This window comes from Artemia franciscana, chromosome 12 (assembly GCF_032884065.1).
Source record: "Artemia franciscana chromosome 12, ASM3288406v1, whole genome shotgun sequence".
Classification (NCBI taxonomy): Eukaryota; Metazoa; Arthropoda; class Branchiopoda; order Anostraca; family Artemiidae; genus Artemia; species Artemia franciscana.
The window spans coordinates 1,435,006-1,458,151 of NC_088874.1; the positions used below are offsets into that span (position 1 = coordinate 1,435,006).

Here is a 23,146-nt window from a genome sequence, read left to right on the forward strand (position 1 = left end):
TGCACGTTGATACACATGAGAGAGGGGATTAGGTATTTAGCCGCCTCCCCCTAAAACATAGAATTGTCTATTATTATTTTTTGCTCTTTAAAAATGTTGCCACCTCCCCCTTCTCGAAATAAATCCCTAAACATCCACCTGGTTTTATAGCTTTTGGTTTAATGAATTTAACAGATTACTTTTATTAGAGAATTGAGTCTAATTGTGTTCAATTTTTTGTTCATTTTGTGGTACAGTTAATGTGACATCTTAGTTTAATGAGATGTTTGTGACAGTTTAGCCATAAACAAAATTATGAAAAGGAAGATTGAACAAATTAAAGCAAATAGAAAAGGACAAATTACAATGGGGAAGTTTTATTCCCCTCTAGCCATTTTCAAGGTGGCACGATTGATCACTGTTCTTGTTTTCCAATGTTATGTTCATGTCATGAAGAGAAATTAAATAAAAAAACTAGTTTTTTTAACTGAAAGTAAGGAGCGACATTAAAACTTAAAACGAACAGAAATTACTCCGTATATGAAATGTGTTGTCCCCTCCGCAGTCCCACGCTCTTTACGCTAAAGTTTGACTCTTTGCCACAATTCTACTTTTTAAAACAATTAAAAACTTTAGCGTAAAGAGCGTGGGACTGCGGAGGGGACAACACATTTCATATACGGAGTAATTTCTGTTCGTTTTAAGTTTTAATGTCGCTCCTTACTTTCAGTTAAAAAAACTAGTTTTTTTATTTAATTTCTGAACGTTTTTGAATTAATGCATGTTTGATTTTGGCTCTCCGCACATAAATTATTGAAATGAAATTAGTATATTAATTTTTTTGTGGCTAAATGGCTTTCTCTTAGTTTTGATCAGACGATTTTGAGAAATAAGGGGTGGGGAAGGAGGCCTAGCTGCCCTCCAATTTTTCGGTTACTTAAAAAGGCTACTAGAACTTTTAATATTCAACGACCGTTTTTATTAGTAAAAAATATACGTAACTTAAGAATTAACTTACGTAACAAACTTTTATATTCTTATATTTTTATTATGTGTACGAGGGGGTTTGTACCCTCGTTAATACCTCGCTCTTTACACTAAATCGTAAGTTTTGTCCCAATTCTTTAAGAATGACCCCTGAATCAAAAAGGCCGTAGAATAAATAGTTGAAATCACTAAAAATATTTTAGCATAAAGAGCGAGGTATTTATCTCCTCCTAAATACCTCGCTCTTTATGCTAAAGTATTTTTAGAACCCCTCATATGCGTAATAATCTCTGTTCGTTTTAAATTTCAATGCTATTCCTTACTTTCATTTGAAAAAACGTTTTCATGTTTATTTTTTCATTGTTTTTTTTTATAGTAATGCTAGAAAATCCTGCGCCCTTTTCATTGAATATTTCTTCCCCCATGACATATTCCTCAAAGGAAAGATCCTCCCACAAAGCCCTCTCCCATCAACCCCACCCCCAAACCAAAAAATCCCCATGAAAACGTCTGTACACTTCCCAATAACCATTACTATATGTAAACACTGGTCAAAGTTTGTAACTTGCAGCCTCTCCCTCAGGGATTGTGGGGGAGTAAGTCATTCCCAAAGACATAGTTATTATGGTTTTCGACTATGCTGAACAAAATGGCTATCTTAAAATTTTAATCTGTTGACTTTTGGAAAAAATGAGCATGGGAGGGGGCCTATTTGCCCTCCAATTTTTTTGGTCACTTAAAAAGGGCACTAGAACTTTTCATTTCCGTTAGAATGAGCCCTCTCGCGACATTCTAGGACCACTTGGTCGATAAGATGACCCCTGGAAAAAAAAAAACAAAAAAAAAAACAAACAAACAAATAAACACGCACCCGTGATTTGTCTTCTGGCAAAAAATACAAAATTCCACATTTTTTAGATAGGAGCTTGAAATTTTTGCTATAGAGTTCTCTGATATACCGAATGCGATAGTGTGATTTTCGTTAAGATTCTATGACTTTTAGGGGATGTTTCCCCCTTTTTTCCAAAATAGGGCAAATTTTCTCAGGCTCGTAACTTTTGATGACAAAGACTAAATTAATTGAAACTTATATATTTAGAATCAGCGTAAAAATTCGATTCTTTTGATGTATCTTTTAGCATCAAAATTCCGTTTTTTAGAGTTTCGTTTACTATTGAGCCGGGTCGCCCCTTACTACAGTTCCTTACCACGACCTGTTTGAAAAGAAAATAATTCGGTATTTCGGGGCTTCTGAAATTATTACTCCTTTGCGGAAGTTAGGCTCAAAATTGAAAAAGGATTATATTTTTTCTCTGGGCCCCTTCCACCTCTTAGTTCGTTTATTTTCCCGTTAGTTTTCACCTGTTTTCGCTTTATAGTTGTGTTATCTCTTAGCAGTTCTTTCGTTAGTTGAGTTATGGTTGTGGTATATATGTTTTATCGCTCGTATAGTTGTGTTATTTTCAAATTATACTCCATAATAGAGAGGCTCCGAACACCCAGCATTGTATATTAAGCTCTTAATTTGACGTTTTTTTCTAACGTGACCAGATTCGTCCTGCGCCCTTTTCATTGAATTTTTTTCCCCCATGGCATATTTCTCCAAGGAAAGATCCTCCCACATAGCCCCCTCCCTCAACCCTACCCCCAAAACCAAAAAAAAAACCTGAAAACGTCTGTACACTTCCCAATAACCATTATTATATGTAAACACTGGTTGAAGTTTGTAACTTGCAACCCCTCCCCCAGGGACTGTGGGGGAGTAAGTCATCCCCAAAAACATAGTTATTATGATTTTCGACTATGCTAAACAAAATGGCTATCTCAAAATTTTGATCCGTTGACTTTGGGAAAAAATGAGCGTGGGAGGGGGCCTAGATGCCCTCCAATTTTTTTGATCACTTAAAAAGGGCACTAGAACTTTTCATTTCCGTTAGAATGAGCCCTCTCGCGACATTCTAGGACCACTTAGTCGATAAGATGACCCCTGGAAAAAAAAAAAAAACAAACAAACAAACAAATAAACACGCACCCGTGATTTGTCTTCTGGCAAAAAATACAAAATTCCACATTTTTTAGATAGGAGCTTGAAATTTTTGCTATAGAGTTCTCTGATATACCGAATGCGATAGTGTGATTTTCGTTAAGATTCTATGACTTTTAGGGGATGTTTCCCCCTTTTTTCCAAAATAGGGCAAATTTTCTCAGGCTCGTAACTTTTGATGACAAAGACTAAATTAATTGAAACTTATATATTTAGAATCAGCGTAAAAATTCGATTCTTTTGATGTATCTTTTAGCATCAAAATTCCGTTTTTTAGAGTTTCGTTTACTATTGAGCCGGGTCGCCCCTTACTACAGTTCCTTACCACGACCTGTTTGAAAAGAAAATAATTCGGTATTTCGGGGCTTCTGAAATTATTACTCCTTTGCGGAAGTTAGGCTCAAAATTGAAAAAGGATTATATTTTTTCTCTGGGCCCCTTCCACCTCTTAGTTCGTTTATTTTCCCGTTAGTTTTCACCTGTTTTCGCTTTATAGTTGTGTTATCTCTTAGCAGTTCTTTCGTTAGTTGAGTTATGGTTGTGGTATATATGTTTTATCGCTCGTATAGTTGTGTTATTTTCAAATTATACTCCATAATAGAGAGGCTCCGAACACCCAGCATTGTATATTAAGCTCTTAATTTGACGTTTTTTTCTAACGTGACCAGATTCGTCCTGCGCCCTTTTCATTGAATTTTTTTCCCCCATGGCATATTTCTCCAAGGAAAGATCCTCCCACATAGCCCCCTCCCTCAACCCTACCCCCAAAACCAAAAAAAAACCCCTGAAAACGTCTGTACACTTCCCAATAACCATTATTATATGTAAACACTGGTTGAAGTTTGTAACTTGCAACCCCTCCCCCAGGGACTGTGGGGGAGTAAGTCATCCCCAAAAACATAGTTATTATGATTTTCGACTATGCTAAACAAAATGGCTATCTCAAAATTTTGATCCGTTGACTTTGGGAAAAAAATGAGCGTGGGAGGGGGCCTAGATGCCCTCCAATTTTTTTGGTCACTTAAAAAGGGCACTAGAACTTTTCATTTCCGTTAGAATGAGCCCTCTTGCGACATTCTAGGACCACTTGGTCGATACGATGACCCCTGGGAAAAAAAAAAAAAAAAAAAAAAAAAAAAAAAAAACAAATAAACACGCACCCGTGATTTGTCTTATGGCAAAAAATGCAAAATTCCACATTTTTGTAGATAGGAGCTTGAAACTTCTACGGTAGGGTTCTCTGATACGCTGAATCTGATGGTGTCATTTTCGTTAAGATCCTACGACTTTTAGGGGGTGTTTCCCCCTATTTTCCTAAATAAGGCAAATTTTCTCAGGCTCGTAACTTTTGATGGCTAAGACTAAACTTGATGAAACTTATATATTTAAAATCAGCATTAAAATGCGATTCTTTTGATGTAGCTATTGATATCAAAATTCAATTTTTTAGAGTTTTGGTTACTATTGAGCCGGATCGCTCCTTACTACAGTTCGTTACCACGAACTGTTTGATTAAACCTTGGCTTTTAAGGTGTTTGTTCCCTCTGAAACAAGCAACTTTGAGACAGCCGTAATTTGCACCAAAAGGGCAAGATACTTAAATCATTGTTTTCATTAGCCTCAAATCTGTCCATTCACCGAGCTAAAATTATTCTAAAATTTTTAAATATTAAAAATTAAAATTTTGAAAAATTCAAAAATATAAAAAAATTTCTTAGAAAAGGATTTAAACATAATCAAAAATAGGATAGTCGTCCTTTTTCCCACAAATTTCAGTCAATTTTCAATGTATTTAGGTCTAGCTTTGAATAGAGATTCAGGTGATTTAAGAATAAATGAGTTGTATTTTGGTTTTCTCAAAAGAGAAGCTGATACTTTAGTAATCCCTAATAAACGTGAACCACTTCCCCAATCACATAATCAAATACATTATCCACCCCTTATATCTCAAAGGGTATCCGCAAGAAATGGAATGTTTAAAATCAGAAATCAGGTGACGTAGTTCTCCAAATTTTTTCAATTGCTGCTTCGTCTGTTTGAGTGAATGAATTTTTTTTCTTTTATTTCTCAGTTGTTCCTTAGTATCCGTCGATGACGGGTGATCGGATCTCAATGAAATTTGATATTTAGCAGGATATCGTGTCTCAGAGCTCTTATTTTAAATATCGACCGGATCTGATGAAATTAGGGGGGGGGGGAGGGGGAAACCTAAAACTTGGAAAACACTTAGAGTGGAGGGATTGGGATGAAACTTGGTGGGAAAAATAAGCACAATTCCTAGATACTGTTTGACATAACCGGAACGGATCCGCTATCTTTGGGGTAGTTGGGGGGGGGGGGTGGGGTTAATTCTGAAAAATTAGAAAAAATTAGGTATTTTTAACTTACGAACGGGTGATCGGATCTCAATGAAATTTGATATTTAGAAGGATATCGTGTCTCAAAGCTCTTATTTTAAATCCCGACTGGATCTGGTGACATTGGGGGGAGTTTGGGTTGGGGAACCTAAAATCATGGAAAACGCTTAGATTGGAGGGATTGGGATGAAACTTGTTGGAAAAAATAAGCACAAGTCTTAGATACGTGATTTACATAATTGGAGCGGATCCGCTCTATTGGGTGGGGGGGGGGGTAATTCTGAAATATTAGAAAAAATGCCGTATTTTTAACTCACGGAGGAGTGATCGGATCTTCATGAAACTTCATATTTAGAAAGACCTCATAACTCAGATTTTTAATTTTAAATCTCAACCGGATCCAGCGTAATTGGGGGGGGGGCAGTTGGGGGGATCGGAAATCTTAGAAAATACTTAAAGCGGTGAGATCAGGATGAAACTGGATGTGAAGAATAAAAACCTGTCTAAGATACGTGACTGACATAACCGGACCGGATCTGCTCTCTTTGGTGGAGTTGAGGGGGGTGGTAATTTTGAAAATTGAGGTATTTGTAACTTACGAAAGGGTGACCAGATCTTAATGAAATTTGATATTTAGAAGGATCTTGTGCTTTAAAGTTCTAATTTTAAATTCCGACCAGATCCTTTGACATTGGGGGGAGTTGGAGGGGAAACCGGAATTCTTGGAAAACGGGAAAATTGGGGTATTTTTATCTTACGAATAGGTGATCGGATCTTAGTGAAATTTGATATTTAGAAGGAATTCATGTCGCAGAGCTCTTATTTCAAATCCCAACAAGATCTTTGACATTGGAGGGAGTTGGAGGGGGAAATCTTGGAAAACACTTGGAGTAGAGGAATCGGGATGAAGCTTGGTGGATAGAATAAGCAAATGTCCTTGATACGTGATTGACGGAACCGTACTGGATTCGCTCTCTTTGGAGGAGTTGGGGGCAGGGGTTCAGTGATTTGGCGAGTCAGGTGCTTCTGGACGTGCTAGGACGTTGAAAATCGATAGATGTGTCAGGGACCTGCACAAATTGACTTCATAAAGTCGTTTTCCCAGATTCGACCACCTGAGGGGCTAAAGGGAGAGGAAAAATTAGAAAAAATTAGGTATTTATAACTTACGAGTGGTTGATCGGATCTTAATGAATTTTGATATTTAGAAGGACATCGTGACTCAGAGCTCTTATTTTAAATCCTAACCGGCATTAAGCCTCTTATTTTCCTTTTAAATCAATCTATTGACTCAGAGAATTTTGTTAGAGCTCATACCATATGATCTCTTTCTTCTCTTCTTCCTCTCTTCTCTAGCTCTTCTTGCCTCGTCACAAGTGCCATATGAGCTCTTAGCTCTTGTTAGTCATATGGAACCTATTCTTTCTCTGGGCAAGAAAGATGACAATGAAATCTATCGCCCTGATTTAATCTTCTAAAATCTTACTTCTCTGATCCTGCATTCTTCTGCTCAAATTTCCGGTTTATCAGTTAATCGGCCTCATTAACCAATTAACCCGGTTAATCAAGGTGTACAAAATTAAGAGCCCGCTGATCTCAGTATAAAGGTGCCCAAATTTGGGGTTTTCTACCCAAATTTAGGGGAAACCTTTTTTTTAATATCTACGAGGGGAGACAAATTTGCCGTTTTTATTGAATATAGCAACAAAAAGGCATTTTCAATGATAATCCCACATAGATAACTTTCAAAATACAAGGGGAACAAAAAACGGGGGACCAAAGCCCCATCTTCCCCTTCTTAATTCACTGGTTCAGAGCAGAACGATCCTTGATTTTTTTTTTTTTAAATAAAAAAAGAAGGAAAGAACAAAAAACAACCACCTGAGATGTAAGATCAGCACTAAGATGAGAATCCTCATATTTTATCCTTTTTTTCTGTCAAAAGAACTAAAATTTTAGCAGATTGATTAGCCAAAAAACAGGTATAAAAGAATAGTTAATTCAGAGTGCTGTCGCTACACCTTTAATTGTCGGTATTCTTTGATCTCGTCTCAGTGCCATAGTAACATAAGTTTTGCAATAAGTAGTAACAATATTTAGACTTTTAACAGTTTTTGCGGGATCCTGCGTGGGAAAATAGCTCCAAACTGTGGGTGACAATAAAACCAAACACTAATTTCAAATTTTGCGCTTGAGATGCCAGGAAACCACGCACCTCTTTTCCTTCTCTTGATTTTGACAGCTCCTCAAATAATAACGGTGTAAATCAACCCATAAAATTCATTGATTGCTTGCATGTTGTGGTAAAAGGAGCGAATTTATTGAATGTCATCTTCCGGTTGAAAACAGCAACAACTAAGTGATAAAACCAAACAGTAATGATTAATCATATATACATATATATATATATATATATATATATATATATATATATATATATATATATATATATATATATATATATATATATATATATATATTATATATATATATATATATATATATATATATATATATATATATATATATATATATATAATAGGTTGTTTGTCTGTGGGTCTGTCGACTGACGTCATGTTTCTGTGTCGACTGACGTCATTATAAGGATTGAGCTGTATGTCGTCATGAAGTTGTTTGTCGTCTGACGTCATGTTTGTCGACTGACGAAATTACAGACCGGGACACCGGGACACAAATGACGACCGGGACACAGGGAATATAAATGGCGACCGGAACACATCATATACCAATTCAAAAACGAATGTATTCAAGCCGAAGTAGCTAAGTTGGTAAAGCGTTATGTTCCAGGTCCGAGAGGTTCCAGGTTCGAACATTGGCTTTAGCATTAATACAAAAGAAGAAAAAAAACTAAAAAAGGTAAAATACAAAAGAAGAAAAAAAACTAAAAAAGGTAAAAACTGCAAAAAAAAATATATATATATATATAAAAATAAGTTGTTTGTCTGAGGATCTATCGACTGACGTCATGTTTGTGTGTCGACTGACGTCATGTGTGTCGACTGACGTTATTATAAGGATTGAGCTGTATGTCGTCATGAAGTTGTTTGTCGTCTGACGTCTTGTTTGTCGACTGACGAAATTACAGACCGGGACACCGGGACACAAATGACGACCGGGACACAGGGAATATAAATGGCGACCGGAACACATCATATACCAATTCAAAAACAAATGTATTCAAGGCGAAGTAGCTGAGTTGGTAAAGCGTAATTTTTCAGGTCCGAGAGGTTCCAGGTTCGAACCTTGGTTTTAGCATTAATACAAAAGAAGAAAAAAAACTAAAAAAGGTAAAATACAAAAGAAGAAAAAAACTGAAAAATGTAAAAACTACAAAAAAAAAACTAAAAAGAAAATACTAAAAAAACTAAAAAAGACGACGGGGACACAGGGAATGTTCGATTAGCAATCACCATCAACAAAGCTCAAGGGCAATCATTTCTATATTCACAGGTGGGACACAGGGACACAACTAAAATGGCGCGTAACGACTTACGCGCGCGCGGGGGGCTTGGGGGGCCGCGAAGCGCCCCCACCAACTAGGTGTTGGGGTTGCGCGAAGCACCACCCCAACAGCTAGTATATATATATATATATATATATATATATATATATATATATATATATATATATATATATATATATATATATATATATATATATATATATATATATATACTAGCTGTTGGGGTGGCGCTTCGCGCCACCCCAACACCTAGTTGGTGGGGATATATTTATATATCCCCCTGTGCACCCCAGGCGTCCCCTTTGTAGTTATGTCCCTGTGTCCCGGTCGTCATTTATATTCCCTGTGTCCCGGTCGTCATTTGTGTCCCGGTGTTCCAGTCTGTGATTTCTCTTTGAGTGTCCCGGGCGTCATTTATATTCCTTGTGTCCCGGTGTCCCGGTCGTCATTTATATCCCCCGGCGTCCCCATTGTAGTTGTGTCCCTGTGTCCCGGTCGTCATTTATATTCCCTGTGTCCCGGTCGTCATTTGTATCCCGGTGTCCCGGTCTGTATATACATTCGTTTTTTAGTTTTGTTTTTCTCATTTATTTTTTTCCTTTTTTCTTTTTTTTCTTTTTTAGTTTATTTAGATTTTTAGATTTTTTAGTTTTTTTATTAGTTTTTAGTTTTTTTGTAGTTTTTACCATTTTTTTAGTTTTTTTAGTTTTTTTTTTTACTTATGTCCTGGTCGTCATTTATACTCCCTGTGTCCCGGTCGTCATTTGTGTCTCGGTGCTTTGTTGATTGCTAATTTATATTATATTTATATTTATATTTTTTATATTTATTAATATTTTTTTAGTTTTCTTTTTCTCTTATTTTTCAGTTTTTTCCTTTTTTTTAGTTTTTTCTTTTTTAGTTTTTAGTTTTTTTTTGTTTTTTACCTTTTTTTAGTTTTTTTAGTTTTTTTAGTTTTTTAGCTTTTTTAGTTTTTTTATTAGTTTTTAGTTTTTTTTTAGTTTTTGCCTTTTTTTAGTTTTTTCAGTTTTTTTTAGTTTTTAGTTTTTTACCTTTTTTTAGTTTTTTTTAGTTTTTTAGCTTTTTTAGTTTTTTTTCTTTTTAGTTTTTTTTGTAGTTTTTACCTTTTTTAGTTTTTTTTCTTCTTTTGTATTAGTGTGAAATAATTCAGACGTCATATGCGGACAAACACGACGTCACTCGACAGACAGACAGACAGACATAACCCACAAACAACTTATTTTTATATATATTTATTCATATTTTTTTAGTTTTCTTTTTCTCTTTTATTTTTCAGTTTTTTCCTTTTTTTTAGTTTTTTTCTTTTTTAGTTTTTAGTTTTTTTTAGTTTTTTACCTTTTTTTAGTTTTTTTTTGTTTTTTTAGTTTTTTAGCTTTTTTAGTTTTTTTATTAGTTTTTATTTTTTTTGTAGTTTTTGCCTTTTTTTATTTTTTTCCGTTTTTTTTTAGTTATTAGATTTTTACCTTTTTTTAGTTTTTTTTAGTTTTTTAGCTTTTTTAGTTTTTTTTTCTTTTTAGTTTTTTTTTGTAGTTTTTACCTTTTTTAGTTTTTTTCTTCTTTTGTATTAGTGTGAAATAATTCAGACGTCATATGCGAACAAACATGACGTCACCTGATCCATCCACAGATCCACACACAGACAACTTATTTTTATATATATAGATATATATATATATATATATATATATATATATATATATATATATATATATATATATATATATATATAAATAAGTTGTCTGTGGATGTGTCTGTCAGGTGACGTCATGTTTGTGTGTTGACTGACGTCATGAAGTTAGTTGTCGTCATTTTTGTTATGACGGTGACGTCATTAAAGATATATAAGACATGCGTTCACGTAGAAATCTATTAATGTTTAACTTTAAAATGACTGATGAACTTACAATGGCAACAGCCGAGGAAGATGCTCAAAGAGTCTATGCCAAAAAACTTGCTGCTGATAGAGAAAGTCAGAAAAGAAAGCGTGCCGAGGAATTAAAAGAACAGCAAGGAAACAGGCTTGAGGCTGATAGAGAAAGAAAGAACAGAAAGCGTGCCGAGGAACTACCAGAGCAACGCGAAAGCAGACTTGCTGCTAAAAGAGAAAGTGAAAAAAGAAGGCGTGCCGAGGAACTACCAGAGCAATATGAAACCAGACTTGCTGCTAAAACAGAAAGTGAAAAAAGAAGGCGTGCCGAGGAATCACAAGAACAGTAAGAAATCAGGCTGGCTGCTGATAGAGAAAGTAAGAAAAGAAAGCGTGCCGAGGTATCAGAGCAACCTGAAAGTTATCGCCTGGCATTCAGGTACAGCCCAGTCGATGATTATAGCTTGAGTAGATGTGTTCAAATCGGGACTATGTCTAAAATTTGTCCCTATTGCAAGGCCTTGAAATTCAATGGTGAAACAATGGGAATGTTTTGCGCCTCAGGAAAAGTTAAACTTCCTCTATTGGCTGCACCACCAGAGCCATTGAAGACTTTCCTTACTGCCACTACGTCAGAATCTAAGCGTTTTTTGAAACAAATAAGAAAATATAACTCATGTTTCCAAATGACGTCGTTTGGAGCCCAAGTCGAAAATCCAGATCAATTTATGTCTACTTTCAAAGTAAAAGGGCAAATTTATCATAGAGCAGGGTCCCTTCTACCATTCTCAGGCGAGAATCATAAATTTTTACAATTGTACTTCATCAGTGATAGAAATTCTGAATTGAATGCACGTTGCGAAATATCTCCCAACGTTGAAAGGACAATCGTTTCCCAATTGCAACATCTTTTCCACGAAAATAATAATTTAGTGCGTCTGTTCAAAACAGCCATCGATTTGATGCCTACTGATACGCATAAAATTGTTATTTCCGCTGACAAAACGCCTCCTGGCCAACATGTGCGTAGATACAATGCTCCAACTATCGCCGAAGTGGCAATCGTTATGGTCGGTGATCAGTTTTTACCTCGAGGTATTATTCTTAATAAGCGAAACGCTCAGTTGTTAAGAATTGCTGAAACTCATCGATGTTACGATGCCCTACAATATCCTATCATTTTTTGGGATGGAGCCGACGGCTATCACTTTAATATTAAATTTATGAATCCAGCCACTAACAAAGAAATGAATAAGAAATGCAGTGCAATGCATTATTATTCCTATAGACTAATGATTCGGCAGGATGAAGAAAATTATATTTTAAAATGCCGTGAATTGTTTCACCAATTCGTCGTTGATATGTATGCTAAAATTGAATCAGAACGTTTGCTATATATCCGCCTGAATCAGACCAAGCTCCGCTCTGAACAATACATTCATTTGCGAGATGCAGTTATAAATGACGGTAATACCACAAACGTTGGAAGATTAACAATTTTACCTTCGTCATATGCTGGCAGTCCCCGTCATATGCATGAATATGCTCAAGATACTATTGCGTATGTTCGTCTCTATGGTCGTCCAGATTTATTTATTACATTTACATGTAATCAATCTTGGGACGAGATACTACAGCTTTTACTTCAAGGACAATCGGCGGTTCATAGACATGACATTACGGCCCGTGTCTTCCGGCAAAAGTTGAAATCACTGATAAACTACATAGTAAAACTTGAAGTGTTTGGGTCAGTGCGATGCTGGATGTACTCAGTGGAATGGCAAAAACGAGGTTTGCCACACGCACATATACTAATCTGGCTACATAAAAAAATTACTTCGAACGAAATTGATGATGTGATTTCCGCTGAAATACCTGATGAAAATGTCGATAAGGGGTTACATGATATTATTGTAAAAATATGATACATGGACCTTGCGGTGCACTGAACGAAAATTCACCATGCATGGCCAAAGGAAGGTGCACAAAGCAATATCCTCGACTTTTAGTATCCAACACAATTACTGGCAATGATGGTTACCCCCAATATACAAGAAGATCTACTGAAGATGGCGGTAAAACAGTTCACTTAGCGGTACATTTACAGAATGGTCAACGTGTTTATTTCTCGGAAACCAACGTGCAACAAAGAGCCCTGAATCCACCGGATACAAAATTAACCGGTTTCTTTTAGCTTTGCAAAAATGATTCTTTTGCAAAAAAACTGCTGTATACTGAAGTGCCTTCGTATTACACGTGGAATACTAAAAATAAAGTATTTGAACGTCGAAAACATTGTAAGTCAGTCGACTGCAAACCTACCATCTTCAAAGATACCACGATAGGAAGACTCTACACCGTTCACCCCAATCAACATGAATGTTTCTTTCTACGACTGCTTTTGGTGAATGTACCCGGTCCGACATCCTTTGAGTATTTGACAACTGTAAACTATACATGACACTTACCGTAGTGCATGCCCAGCTCTGAATTTATTGTAGAATGACCAACACTGGGATAACTGCATCAATGACGCGTGCGAAACGTCAACCCCCAAGTCAAATTCGTGCATTGTTTGGCATCATTTTAACAATTTGCTCTCCATCAGCTCCTACAGAGTTATGGGAAAAATATAAGTCAAAAATGTCCGAAGATATACTCCATCGAAAACAGTTAGAGACGTCAGACATGACTTTTGATTTTACATCAGAAATTTATAACTACACTTTAGTTATTATAGAAGATTTGTGCGTACGTATGGCAAACAAACCTCTTCGGGATTTGGGAATGCCTTCACCTAACCGTATCGCTGCTGTTTCGACATGTGTAGAATTGGATCGCGAACAAAGTTACAGTGCGAGTGATCTATTGTCGTATGTACAAAATAACATTTCCAAGTTAACGTCGGAACAAAAAGGCATTTATGATACGATAATGCATTGTGTCGATAACAACGTTGGAGAAATTTTCTTTTTGGATGCGCCAGGAGGTACTGGTAAAACGTTTGTGATAAAACTGATTCTGGCATCAATTCGATCAAAAAATGATATAGCGTTGGCAATTGCGTCGTCCGGAATAGCCGCAACATTGCTGCCTGGTGGAAGAACTGCTCATTCCGCTTTGAAATTGCCTCTGAATTTGCATTCTACAGAAACTCCCACGTGCAATATTTCCAAATCATCTGGGATGGGTAAAGTATTGCAGCAATGCAAACTTATTATTTGGGATGAGTGCACAATGGCACACAAAAAATCGCTCGAGGCTCTGGATCAATGCTTGAAAGATTTGCGAGGGAAGTCGAAATCCTTTGGCAGCACATTAATATTGCTTGCGGGAGATTTCAGGCAAATATTACCTATAATACCTAGATCAACTCCTGCAGACGAAATGAATGCTTGCCTGAAAAATTCTATTTTATGGGCACACGTAAAAACATTAAAATTAACTACAAATATGCGTGTCCGATTGCAAAACGATGACTCTGGTCAAACATTTTCAGATCAATTGCTGGCAATTGGAAACGGAAAGCTCCCAGTAGACTCAATTTCAGGACGTATACAACTACCTGCTGATTTCTGTAATTTAGTGACGTCCAAAAATGAATTGATTGAAAAAGTATTTCCGAATATTCTAAAAAATTTTAAAAATAATAAATGGCTAAGTGAAAGAGCGATTCTCGCACCCAAAAATATAGACGTCCACGAAATCAACAATATTGTTTTGACCAAGATTCGAGACCAGGCAGTCCTTTACAAGTCAGTCGACACAGTTTTGGATACGAGTGATCTATTGTCGTATGTACAAAATAACATTAACGTCGGAACAAAAAGACATTTATGATACGATAATGCATTGTGTCGATAACAACGTTAGAGAAATTTTCTTTTTGGATGCGCCAGGAGGTACTGGTAAAACGTTTGTGATAAAACTGATTCTGGCATCAATTCGATCAAAAAATGATATAGCGTTGGCAATTGCGTCGTCCGGAATAGCCGCAACGTTGCTGCCTGGTGGAAGAACTGCTCATTCCGCTTTGAAATTGCCTCTGAATTTGCATTCTACAGAAACTCCCACGTGCAATATTTCCAAATCATCTGGGATGGGAAAAGTATTACAGCAATGCAAACTTATTATTTGGGACGAGTGCACAATGGCACACAAAAAATCGCTCAAGGCTCTGGATCAATGTTTGAAAGATTTGCGAGGGAATTCAAAACCCTTTGGCAGCACATTAATATTGCTTGCGGGAGATTTCAGGCAAACATTACCTATAAAACCTAGATTAACCCCAGCAGACGAAATGAATGCTTGCCTGAAAAATTCTAATTTATGGGCACACGTAAAGACATTAAAATTAACTACAAATATGCGTGTCCGATTGCGAAACGATGACTCTGGTCAAACATTTTCAGATCAATTGCTGGCAATTGGAAACGGAAAGCTCCCAGTAGACTCAATGTCAGGACGTATACAACTACCTGCTGAATTCTGTAATTTAGTGACGTCCAAAAATGAATTGATTGAAAAAGTATTTCCGAATATTCTAAACAATTATAAAAATACAAAATGACTAAGTGAACAATATTGTTTTAACCAAGATTCGAGACCAGGCAGTCCTTTAAAAAGTCAATCGACAGAGTTTTGGAACCAAATGAGGCGGTTAATTATCCATCTGAATTTTTAAATTCCGTGGATCTTTCAGGGTTTCCACCACACGTGCTACAACTAAAAATAGGCGTACCAATAATACTGTTAAGAAATATCAACCCACCAAAGCTTTGCAATGGCACGCGACTCGCCGTAGAAAAACAATGGAAAACGTAATAGAGGTCACAATCTTGACAGGGCCTTTTGAGGGTGAGGCAGTTCTTATTCCTCGCATTCCCATGATTCCAACGGATCTGCCTTTTCAATTTAAAAGATTGCAATTCCCAATTCGATTAGCATTTGCAATCACCATCAACAAAGCTCAAGGTCAATCATTAGAAAAATGTGGTATAGATCTTAATACTGATTGTTTTTCCCATGCACAATTGTACATTGCATGTTCGAGGGTCGGTAAACCTGACAATCTATTTATATGCAGCGACAATTGGACAGCGAAGAATGTTGTATATTCGCAAGTTTTACGCAGTTAATTTGTATTGTATCTATTTATCTATCTATCTATATAAATCTATATAAAAACGAGTTGTGTGTATGCATGTTTGTTTGTTTTTAAAAAGAGCGTTTGCATATGACGTAATTATAAATACATAAGGCTTTGTATATACACAGACAATGGGAAAGCCAAGAATGTTGTATATTCGCAAGTTTTACGTAGTTCAAAACACATATATAAATCTATCTATATTCATAGGTGGTACACAGGGACACAACTACAATGGCGCTTAACTAATATGGCGCGTAACTACTTACGCGCGCGGGGTGGCTCGGGGGGGGGGGGGGGGGGGGTTGCGCGAAGTGCCCTCACCAACTAGGTGTTGGGGTGGCGCGAAGCACCACCGCAACAGCTAGTATATATATATATATATATATATACATATATATATATATATATATATATATATATATATATATATATATATATATATATATATATATATATATATATATATATATATGTATTTCCTTACCTTAGACCCTCCTGAGCCATCAGTGGCACAAAGGGTGTCGACAAAGCCTCTCCATTCATCACGAAGCTGTGCGGCTGCAGTGATATCTTCCCATTGTAGTGAGGGAAATGTTGGCCTCTTTCAGGTCCCGATCATGCTGCCTCCGCAGTGTGTGCTTTGGTCGGCCTCGTTCTCATCTTCCTTCAGGCTGCCACTGATACATTCTTGAGGGCACCTTTTCTACGGGCATGCATAGAACATGACCCAAATATGTCAATCTTTGTTTCTTCACAACTTCGGTCACAATGGGCTGATTCGTTTTCAGCCAGATTTCCCTATTAGTAATTTTCTGACACAAGCTGATTTTGAGGATCCTTCGAAGGCAAATGTTTTCGAATCCAAGGATATTTTTCTCACGTCGTTGGTTGCTTTTCCAACATTCTTTGGCGTACATCAATATAGACAATACATTGCTGTTGAACAGGCGCAATTTAAAACAAAGTGAGCACTTGTTACTTCTCCAAATTGTTGTCAGTCTGCTGAAGGCGCTTGATGCTTGTCCAATCCTTCACTTGATTTCAAATGTTACATCTCCAATATTCTCTATCCAGCTTCCTAAGAATTTAAATTCTTGGACCTGTTCAACAGTTTTTATCAGAGCATTGAAGAGCTAGGGGGGCCAGATGTGGACGTGCTTTTTAATTTGTCGACGTTGATCGACAATCCGACCTCCGTGCTTTTTTGGAGATTTCATTGAATAGCAGCTGTATATATATATATATATATATATATATATATATATATATATATATATATATATATATATATATATATATATATATATATATATATATATATATATATATATATATATATATATATATATATATATATATGTAATGGTTATACACTTCCAAATAACCATTACTGTATGTAAACATTGGTCAAAGTTTGTAACTTACAGCCCCTTCCACGGGGACTGTGGGGAAGTAAGTCATCCCCAAAGACATAATTATTATGTTTTTCGACTATGCTGAACAAAATGGCTATCTCAAAATTTTGATTCGTTGACTTTGGGAAAAGAATGACCGTGGGAGGGGGCCTAGGTGCCCTTCAAATTTTTTGGTCATTTAAAAAGGGCACTAGAAATTTTAGTTTCTGTTATAACGAGCCCTCTCACGACATTCTAGGACCACTGGGTCGATACGATCACCCCTGGGAAAAAAACAAACAAACAATTTCTAAATTTTTATAGATAGGAGCTTGATACTTGTATCAGAGGATTCTCTGATACGCTGAATGCGATGGTATGATTTTCGTTAAGATTGTATGACTTTTAGGGGGTGTTAAAAATAATTTAATTAAAAATATTTTAATTAGAATTTCTAATTATTTATTTATATATATTTATTTCTCCCCTATCTTAAAAATAAGACAAATTTTCTCAGGCCCTTAGCTTTTGATGAGTAAGACTAAATTTGATGAAACTTATATATTTGAAATCAGCACAAAAATCCAATTCTTTTGATGTATCTATTAGTATCAAAATTTCCGAGTTTTGTATAAACTTTTTTAGAGTTTTGTTTACTATTGAACTGGGTCTTTCCTTACTATAGATCGTTACCACGAACTGTTTAATTTTTCATTGTCGCTTGTCTTCTAACTGCAGACAATTTGGTACAATCGCTATCTTTTCATACTAAAGGCTTTTCAAAGATAATTGATTATTGAAGCTCGTCCGATTTCTAACAACGATATCTACTAAGCTTCAAACTTTTGGTTTTCTTTTTTACGGTTTTTATGGCACTTGATATCTACCGACAAGAAGGGAATTCTTGTTCAAAATGGTTAAGGGTCTAGTGCTAGAGACTGACATAAGGTACTTTATCACATCTGCTGTGAACGGAATTTGTCCAATCAATATTCCAGGTTACTAAAGTTCAACTTGTGGTGAGTGTTTTAGAGCAGTAGACATTTCTTTTGTACAAAGAGAAGATGACCCTCGAAAAGCTTGAAGAAGAGGCGGTAATGGATTTTTTTTTCAGAAAAAGCAGAAACTCTAAATTTCCTCATACATAAAAAAGAGGCTGCTTGATCATATAAATGTGTGAGAGCGATAATGGAGAACAGGATGAAAATGATGAAGTGATTTGGCGTCAAGTCGATTTATATCTGGCCTTGGCAGCCCATGCCAGGAGATGATCCTGTCCTAATTGATGCCATCAATCCAAGCATTGCTTTCTAAGAAATATATTCCATTTAGCTGTCATGAATTGCAGCTTTGGCAATAAAAGTTCTATCATTGTCGGCAACGAGGGCCGCAGCAGAAAGGGTTTTCAGTGGTGCAGAACTAATTGCCATTCTAATTGTGGTGTAAGTGGTGAAAGTGCCATTCTAAGTGGTGCAAAACTAATTGCCATTCTAATTGTGGTGCAAGTGCCATTCTAAGTGGTGCAGAACTAATTGCTATGTGTTCTATGTTGGCTCCACACCGTGCAAACAAGCTTATTTTTATACATAATAACTACGAGCTCGTCAAAGGTTTAATGGAAAGTGCCAGAGTTTATGTCTAGCTAAGTGTTTTGAATTTTTAATTCTGGCTCCTTAAACTGCCTGAGAATTGACAAGAAAGGGAATTTAAAACTTAATTTAAATTAAATTCTGAAATTTAAAGCCAGAATTAAGAATTTGATAATATATGAATAATACACTTAATAAAAAAGAAATAATAATGCTTTTCTTTATAAGATGTTGCCTCTTTTTATATAAAAGATTTTCTTTACAAAACGTTGCTTCTTTTCCTTTGTACACCAAGGAACGAACTGTTTTTAAAAAATGACATGCTAGCTTTCTAAAAATTGGCTATGTAAAAATAAAAAAAAACAAGAGCTAAGAGCTCATATGGCACTTGTGACGAGGTGAGAAGAGCTAAGAGCCAAGAGATCATATGGTATGAGCTCTAACAAAATTCTAGAATCAATAGATTGATTTAAAAAGGAAAATAAGAGGCTTAATACCGGTCAGGATTTAAAATAAGAGCTCTGAGTCACGATGTCCTTCTAAATATCAAAATTCATTAAGATCCGATCACCCACTCGTAATTTATAATTGCCTCATTTTTTCTAGTTTTTCCTCTCCCTTTAGCCCCCCAGATGGTCGAATCTGGGAAAACGACTTCATCAAGTCAAATTGTGCACCTTCCTGACACGCCTACCAATTTTCATTGTCCTAGCACGTCCAGAAGCACCAAACTCGCCAAATCACTGAACCCCTCCCCCCAACTCCTCCAAAGAGAGCGAATCCAGTACGATTCTGTCAATCACGTATCAAGGACATTTGCTTATTCTATCCACCAAGCTTCTTCCCGATTCCTCCACTCCAAGTGTTTTTCCGAGATTTCCCCCTTCATCTCCCCCCAATGTCAAAAGATTTGGTCGGGATTTGAAATAAGAGCTCTGAAACATGAATTCCTTCTAAAAATCAAATTTCATTAAGATCCGATCATCTATTCGTAAGATAAAAATACCCCAATTTTTACATTTTCCAAGAATTCCGGTTTCCTCTCCAACTCCCCCCAATGTCACAGGATTTGATCGGAATTTAAAATTAGAACTTTAAAGCACAAGATCCTTCTAAATATCAAATTTCATTAAGATCTGGTCACCCTTTTGTAAGTTACAAATACCTCAATTTCCAAAATTACCCCCCCCCCCCCCAATTCCACCAAAGAGAGCAGATCCGGTCCGGTTATGTCAGTCACGTATCTTTTACATGTTTCTATTCTTCCCATCCAGTTTCTTCCAGACCTCACCGCTTTAAGTATTTTCTAAGATTTCCGGTCCCCCCAACTGCCCCCTCCCCCCAATTACGCTTGATCCGGTTGAGATTTAAAATAAGAGATCTGAGAAACGATATCCTTCTAAATATCAAATTTCATTGAGATCCGATCACCCGTTCGTAAGTTAAAAATACCTAATTTTTTCTAATTTTTCAGAATTAACCCCTCCCCCAACTACCCCAAAGAGAACGGATCCGTTCCGGTTATGTCAATCATGTATCTAGGACTTGTGCTTATTTTTCCCACCAAGTTTCATCCCGATCCCTCCACTCTCAGTGTTTCCCAAGTTTTAGTTTTCCCCCTCCCAACTCCCCCCCCCCCCGATGTCACCAGATCCAGTCGGGATTTAAAATAAATGCTCTGAGACACGATACCCTTCTAAATATCAAATTTCATTGAGATCCGATCACCCGTTCGTAAGTTAAAAATACCTCATTTTTTCTAATTTTTCAGAAATAACACCCCCCCCCCCCAACAACCCCAAAGAGAGTGGATCCATTCCGTTTATGTCAATCATGTATCTATGACTTGTGTTTATTTTTCCCACCAAGTTTCATCCCGATCCCTCCACTCTAAGTGTTTTCCAAGTTTTAGGTTTCCCCCTCCCAAATACCCCCCCCCCATGTCACCAGATCCGGTCGAGATTTAAAATAAGAGCTCTAAGACACGATATCCTTCTAAACATCAAATTTCATTGAGACCCGATCACCCGTTCGTAAGTTAAAAATACCTCATCTTTTTAATTTTTCAGAATTACCCCCCCCCCCCCCCATCCGTTCCGGTTATGTCAATCATGTATGTAGGACTTGTGCTTATTTTTCCCACCAAGTTTCATCCCGATCCCTCCACTCTAAGTGTTTTCCAAGATTTTAGGTTTTCCCCTCCCATATCCCCCCCAATGTCACCAGATCCGGTCGGGATTTAAAAAAACAACTCTGAGACACGATATCCTTCCAAACATCAAATTTCATTAAGATCTGATCAACAGTTCGTAAGTTAAAAATACTTCAATTTTTCTATTTTTCCGAATTAACCGGCCCCCACTTCCCCCCCAGATGGTCAAATTGCGAAAAAGACTATTTCTGATTTAAGCTGGTCTCGTCCCTGATACGCCTGCCAAATTTCATCGTCCTAGCTTACCTGGAAGTACCTAAAGTAGCAAAACCGGGACCGACAGACCGACAGACAGACCGACAGAATTGGCGATTGCTATATGTCACTTGGTTAATACCAAGTGCCATAATAAAAATCCTATACGCTGAAGTATCAATTTGATATGCCTACCCGCCATGCTCAAGTACGTCCACGACCACAGTACCTTAATTGCTGAGATGGGAAGGACAAAAAATAAGTTCTTTCATTCTCAAAGGAGTTGGTTAAAATATTCTATTTCAAAAATTTTATTTTATTACTTGAGGGGATTCAATTTTGAAGTAATGAAAAATAATAGTTTCTGTAGCGCAGAGAGTGAGAGGTTGAGGGATAGGGTAGTCAAAGAAGTGAATTTCAGGTTGCAAGACCGGGGAAATCGAAGATAAAATAAGATATTCACATCAGATTCCATTGATGTTTCATAAATTAGCCATGGATTTATGGTGCAAGTAAATTTGTTTAATTCTAGTTTTAGAGCTTAATTTGAATTAAATTTTAAATAGTCTATTTTGTCGGATTCATTTAATTGTCAGGCAGTTTAAGGTCTCGCTGTCAATCATTTGGATTAAAGGAATGTTTTGAGAAGTTAAGATTGATATTTCGTCCTTATTTTGTCCGAGGTTTGGTCATGGTAATGAAGCTAAAAAGGAATTGTGAACCGGCTTCCGATAAAACTGATACCAATTAAGCTTCCAATATATTTTAAAAGTAGACAAAACGCTCAAAAAACTGAGAACGAACGCCAATCAACTGACGGCGCGCCGCCGATGATTTTGTCGGTGGCCCGCCACCGCCAGTTTAATTGTATTTACCCCCGCCTTTTTATATTTTGGTGCGACTTTGGGGTCTAATCATAACCACATAAGCTTTTCCTCCATCACAATTTTTTTTCAAAGCTTCGTATCTTTTTTGGTCAAATTTGATTCAAAAGGAGCAGACACAAAATGAAAAACAACATTTTTGACGAAAAAACTCAACAGCAAGCTCAGAGAGAACTGAGATTAAATGATACACCACTAAAAAGCTACTGATCCATCATGCCTGAAAAATGCTTCTGGACACAACGGAGATGAACTGCCATATTGTAGTTACTGTTTTTGGTACTGTGTGAAATATTGACTGATTAATGGTCCAAGTAAAACAAACTTTGCTGTAATAAATGGTACTATCAAGAAGTTAATAAATAAGCTTGATCTAATGATTCTGCAGATATCTCTATCATTTTCCTGATTTCTTAGTGACATCTTCACTTGAAAATGAAGTTATCTACGGGATAAAATTAATAGTTTTCAGCCAAGCTTTCAATAAGAAAAAAATTAATAAACTTGTGTTCTGAAGCTTTTCAGCCGTATACAGAAATAATACATTATTTGCAAACATTGAAGATGGGGAGCGAAGCATAGCCGTGGATTAAGCCACTACATTTAAATTTACTGAACAGAATCAATAGTATTCAATGGTTTTGTTAATTTAAAATATCAATACCAAGTATTTAAGATAAAAAAACACCAAGTAAACTATATTGCACCATCCACCAAATTACTAAGTTCACAAACTACCAAGTATATTGCGATTCTATCTGCTATGTTTATATGTAGAAACAGCTCATCATTCCCCCTTTCAAAAAGGCTCCTCTTAAGAGAAGAAAGCTCCTTGCACCTGATTTTTTAAAATATCACAAAAAGATCACGTTTTTCGTAGATTTTAAAAAAGATCACGAATAGTCAAATAGTCAACCGAATAGTCAAATAGTCAACCTCCTTATCGTGCGTCTTGTAGAATTCTCTCCAAGGATTTGTAAA

At 36.4% G+C, this 23,146-nt stretch overlaps 1 protein-coding gene across 2 annotated transcripts in view; it reads left to right on the forward strand.

Annotated features, from left to right (window-relative positions):
• LOC136033561 (ras-related protein Rab-23-like) overlaps positions 1-23,146 on the forward strand; it is a 130,608-nt gene that overhangs the window by 63,920 nt on the left and 43,542 nt on the right. The gene's annotated exons all lie outside the window — the stretch shown is intronic.